This window comes from Sminthopsis crassicaudata, chromosome 5, assembly GCF_048593235.1.
Source record: "Sminthopsis crassicaudata isolate SCR6 chromosome 5, ASM4859323v1, whole genome shotgun sequence".
NCBI classification, from domain to species: Eukaryota; Metazoa; Chordata; class Mammalia; order Dasyuromorphia; family Dasyuridae; genus Sminthopsis; species Sminthopsis crassicaudata.
In genome coordinates, this window is record NC_133621.1 from 36,434,534 (window position 1) to 36,440,533 (window position 6,000).

Here is a 6,000-nt window from a genome sequence, read left to right on the forward strand (position 1 = left end):
AGTCACCCCCAAACCTCCCCAAACTCACTAACAGCCTGTTTATCATCAAATCGAATTTTTTTTCTAAGTATCTAGTATTTTCAACCTCTCTTAAAGCATTTGATATTGGACACTACTTCTTTCTTTTTGATACCTTCTTATCCTTTGGTTCCTTGGACACTACAATCTCATAGTTCTCCTACTCCCCCTGGTAAGCTCCTTCTCTGCCTCTTTCTCTACCTTCTCTTCCGCCTCCTTCCTGTAGGCCTTCCTCTCTACATATATTCTTTCCCTTGGTAATCTCATCCATTCCTTTGGTTTAATTATTGTTCCTCTGCAGATGACTCCCATATTTATATCTCCACCCCCAATCCCTTCCCCAGAACTTCAATTATATATTTCCAGCTGCCTGTTAGATATCTCCACCTGGATATCCAGCTGGTACTTCTAACTCAACACATCTAAAACGGAATTCATCTTTTCCCCTAAACCTATCCATCCTTCCAGCTCTGTTTCCATTGTCATTAACACCATCTTCTCCATCTCTCAGCCTCATCACCACGAATTCCTCTTTGATTATTCCATCTTACTCACCAAATACATCTATTCAATTACAAGATCTGTCACTCTACTGTGTCTCACATTTAGCTTCTCTCTATTACTATTGGACATGTCCTTGTTCATGCCATTAGCTCTTTTTTGCTTAAACTATTGAAAAATCTGTTAAATCTTCCTCCCTCTCTGTCTCTCTCTTCCTCTGTCTCTCTTCTTCTCTTCCTATCTTGGCTCCTTCTTTTATTCTTCCCAACCCCTCTTTATTTTTTCCCTGTCTCTTTCATATCCTCCCTTTCCCCTTTTCTCTTTTTTTCTTTTCTTTCTTCTTTTTTGACTCTGAAATTCAATGCCTCCTCTAACTCTTACTACCTATGTGACCTTGGAGAAGTCATTTAATCTTCCTGAACATTAGTTTTTTAATATGATAAATGAGAATGTTAGCCATCTAGTCCATGTGAGATCCTGATTGGAGTTCCATCACTGACACAATGTTGTCTCTGTGATTCCAAGCAATTTTTCTAATTCCTCAGGGCTCTAGTTGCACAGAAGGTGTCAGCTTTTATGGCTAAAGGGAATTTCTTCCCTTGGGAGCTTCCCAGGGCAGGAAAATCACAGATCCAGTCCTGGTTATGTTACCTTTTTCTTTAATTACAAACTTAACAGTCATCAACTAACTTAAACATTTCAATATACAAAGAACGCAAAAAGAGATTTGTATATTAAGCCATGAGCAGTTTTGTCTGGTTAGTTTGTTTTTAAGTAAGTATTCACTTTAACATAATAGTAACAAAATGGCCTTGCTTGCCTCTCCTTTTAATTTTTTTTTTTTGGTTTTCTTTTGTGTTTTCTTTTAATATTTTATTGATGATCTTTTCTTGATTTTGTGTTTTTGATTTGTATTTTGCTTTGGTTGCTTGCATCTTTATCACTAGCTAATAAACTCATTCCTTTCTCCTTCACATTCTCCCTTGTAATTTTTTCAAGGAAAAATGAGTAAATGGGCTATTTTGGAAATATTTTTGTTTTTATTCTTTACCTCTAGTTCATGATCTCTCTTTCTGCCAAGAGGTGGATAGTATGTTTCATTAACAGTCCTCTGAAGTCATAAGCAGTCATGGTTTTTATAATTTATTAAAGTTTTTCTCTCATTCCTTATTCTGGATATCATGTAAATTCTTCTCTTCCTTAGCTCCTATATCTGCTGTCTTCACTTTGTTCTTTGTTGCAACAAAAAATGATAATATAAATGTTTTTATACATTCACATCCTCTCTTTCCATCTTTGATCTTTTTTGTTTAGTAGTGGTATCAGTGGATGTAATTAAGTGACTTTTTGGTTATAGTTCCAAATTGCTGTTTAGAACTTTTTAGCTCTAGAGTGCATTATTTTATTTATTTATTTTTGGCTGAGGCAATTGGGGTTAAGTGACTTGCACAGGCTCATATAGCAGAGTGGATTATTTTAAATGATCTCAAGTGAGGGCATACAGACTCTCTCGGTATGTTGTCCCAGTTGTTAGTTGCTAGAGCCTTGGGTCAAAAGAATGAGATTCTTAGGTCTGAGAAGTAGCAACTGTCCCCCTAGCCATTAAGTTACCTCCTCTTCCTCCTCCTTTTCCTCCTCCTCCTTTTCTTTCTTCTCCTCCTTCTCCTCCTCCCAATCCTCCCCAACTTGGCCACCACCTTTGCCTCTCTCTGTCTGAGATCACTTCTCTACCATGAAAACTGCCATCTTCTTGCTCTTCTCCAATCTTCCATGCTCCCTGCTGCTTTTGATAACTTGGATTTTTACTCCAATAACAGCTGAAATAGCCATGGAATTTTAAAGAATGTTGATGTTGCTTCAGTTAATTTTCATGTTGATTGTTGTTGATTTAGCAATTGTTGCATTGCTTTAAGGAAGAATATACAAATAAGAATTAAATAGTTTTTGCCAAAGTACATTGTGTTCAACACTCAGAAATGGCCCCAAAATACAGGATAAGCAGATGGCATACCCTAAAACTATTCCAGAATGCTACAATGAGAGAATACAGGGGCCAGAGATGAGTGACAGCAGTAGCAGATTACATCAGGTAACAAAAAAGTACATGACTTGGAGAAAACCAAGTTTTTCGGTGGCAATAAAAGAACAATCATTGGATATTTTGAATAAAAGGACTGACAATTATAGAACCTTTGAAAGAATAGCAAATATTTATTTGTTTTAGGGTATATATGTAACATTCATATTTTACATATTTCCACATGAGTCAGGTTGGGAAAGAAAAATCAGAACAAAAGAAGAAAAACCTTGACAAAGGGAAAAAAGGAAGGAAAAGGTGCAAATAATGTGTGTTGATACACGTTCAGTCTCTATAGGTCTCTCTCTGGATGTAAATGGCATTTTCCATCTAAAATTTATTGGGATTGTGACTAGAAACTGGAAGATGAATGGATGTCCATCAATTGGAGAATGGTTGGGTAAATTATGGTATATGAAGGTTATGGAATATTATTGCTCTGTAAGAAATGACCAGCAGGAGGAATACAGAGAGGCTTGGAGAGTCTTACATCAACTGTTGCTGAGTGAAATGAGCAGAACCAGAAGATCACTGTACACTTCAACAACAATACTGTATGAGGATGTATTCTGATGGAAGTGGATATCTTCAACATAAAGAATATCCAACTGACTTTCAGCTGATCAATGATGGACAGAAACAACTACACCCAGAGAAGGAACACTGGGAAGTGAATGTAAATTGTTAGCACTACTGTCTATCTACCCAGGTTACTTATACCTTCGGAATCCAATACTTAACGTGCAACAAAAAAATTGGATTTACACACATATATTATATCTAGGTTATACTGTAACACATGGAAAATGTATGGGATTGCCTGTCATCTAGGGGAGGGAGTAGAGGGAGGAAGGGGAAAATCTGGAAAAATGAATACAAGGGATAATGTTATAAAAAATTACTCATGCATATATACTGTCAAAAATGTATAATTATAAAATTAATAAAATTAAAAAAAAAAAAAGGAAGTAGCCTGGTAACTAATAAGTACAAACGAGGCAATAAACTTTTTACATGCTCATCGTGATAAATTTAGACAGCCACTTCTGAATAGACAGAAAACACCAGCAGATTGCCCTGTAATAACCATTGACAGCTTTAGACACATATATATCTTTCTAGACTTCAAGGATTGATTGATTCCAAAAAAGCTTAAGCAGTTTGTATTAGATTTGCATTTTTAAAATTACACAAAAAATTCCATCATGGGCCTGATTCCACTGATGTTGCCCCTGGACAGCACATTCAAGATGTAGCAAGCAATCTACCAGAGAGCTCCTTTCAGAAACTAGCACCTAGTCAACATTAGTATACCTTATCAAGAGATTGAAATGAGCTTTAAAAACTTGAAGAAAAAATTGCAAGTCTTTCAAACAACAACATCAACTTACATGGTAGAAATAGTAAAACTCCATATTCTCTGTGTATTTTAATTTTGCATAAACTAAAAGAAAAGTTTAGATTTTTATAATTCCCCAGACTCAAATTATATGGTTTGATTGGTCATCCAATATAACTTCTTTTTTAAAAGTCCTATTAAGATTTAATAAGAAAAATGCATCAGAAGCCCATCTTCACTTTGGATCTAATCCTGACCTCCAAAACATTCATAAATCCACCAGAAGATAATATTGTAAGAGACAAAATGTTATTATCTTGCACTGTTCCATTAAATAAGAATTGGGAATGTTTTCTGTGTAAAAAAAAAATGTTCTCCCACAGTCCCTCCAACAACTGCCATGAGTATATGGTGGACTCTCAAAGCTGTTTTAATTTACATTTTCCTTAATGACTAGAAGCATTGTTTTATTTAATTATTAATGACTTTGCTTTTCTTTATCTGCTCATGTTCTTTGACTACTTGTCCATTAGGAAATGGCTTTTAATCCTTTGTATCTTACAGATTTGTATCAATTCCCCATGTAACCATTGTATCTGACCGTTATTAGAGAAATTTGCCATCAGGATTTATTTCCCCCAAGTAACTATTTCTCTTCCAATTCAAAATGTATCCATTTTGTTTGAGCAAACTATTTTCAATTTTATGCAATCAGAATTACTGTTTTATGTTATATAATTATCACCATGCTTTATTTTGTCAAGAAGTTTTCTCCCATCCAGAATTATGAAAATCTCCTTCCTTTCTCCTTGTGTTATTGTTCATTTCTATATTTAAGCCATATGTCCATCTGAACTTCTGCTGATATATGGTATGAGTAGCTGGTCTAATCCTAATTTTCCCAACTACTGTTTAGTTTTCCCAGCAGTTCTTGTCAAGAAGAAGTCCTTGCCTCAGTAATTGGTGTCCTTAGACTTATCAGATTCAGTGTTCCTAAAGTGTATTATATTGGTCTTGTTTATCCCACCCATAGAATACCATCTCTGTGTCTGTGTTTTTGTCTATGTCTGTATTGTGCCTGTCTGTCTGTCTTTCTCTAGCTCTCTATCTTTAAATGATGTTGATAGTACTGTTCTGTAGCAGAAATTGAAATCTGACACTTTCATTTTCCTACTTTTTTTCATTATTTCTCTTTAGAATCCCTGACCTTCTGTTACTCTTAAGTGAATGAATACTTGAAAAAAATAGTTATTAAATGCTAACTAGGTGTCAGGTACTATGCTAACTGCTGAGAAGACAATTATAAGGCAATTGGTTGAAGCATTCTTTCTAGTAATGGTGCAATAATAGTACTGATTTGATTACTATTCATGGAACTCGAAGTGGAGAGGAAGGGTGGCTACAGTACTTAATAGTTGGGAAGAAACAGTGGACTGAGCCTGGGTGAAACTAGTTATGATCTGTCATCAATCCGAATCCCAGGGATCAAGGGTGAAACTGGAGTTCTGTGCCAGGTAAGAGGCTGCAATGTAGGAATATGGCATGAAGGTGGTAAAGAAACAGATTAATTTTGCTTTAATTCTATTTGATTTTAAAAAGTAGTCACTCAGTGATTTGGTATGGAACAAAATCTGGAAATTAATTTAGGTAACATCACCATTTTTATTATATTAGCATGGCTCAACCATGAACAATACATAACTTTCTTTTTAAAATTAATTTTATAATTATAAAATTTTTTGATAGTATATATGCATGAGTAATTTTTTTATAACATTATCCCTTGTATTCATTTTTCCAAATTTTCCCCTCCCTCCCTCTACTCCCTCTCCTAGATGACAGGCAATCCCATACATTTTACATGTGTTACAGTATAACCTAGATATAATATATGTGTGTAAATCCAATTTTCTTGTGGCACATTAAGTATTAGCTTCCGAAGGTATAAGTAACCTGGGTAGACAGTAGTGCTAACAGTTTACATTCAATTCCCAGTGTTCCTTCTCTGGGTGTAGTTATTTCTGTCCATCATTGATCAACTGGAAGTGAGTTGGATCTTATTTAA

The 6,000-nt window shown here is 35.0% G+C and overlaps 1 protein-coding gene and 1 pseudogene across 1 annotated transcript in view; both read left to right on the forward strand.

The window, feature by feature from the left end:
- Positions 1–6,000, forward strand: part of ATP2C1 (ATPase secretory pathway Ca2+ transporting 1) — a 221,473-nt gene that overhangs the window by 31,319 nt on the left and 184,154 nt on the right. The gene's annotated exons all lie outside the window — the stretch shown is intronic.
- On the forward strand, positions 1,855–3,164 carry LOC141543347 (endoplasmic reticulum resident protein 44 pseudogene; annotated as a pseudogene).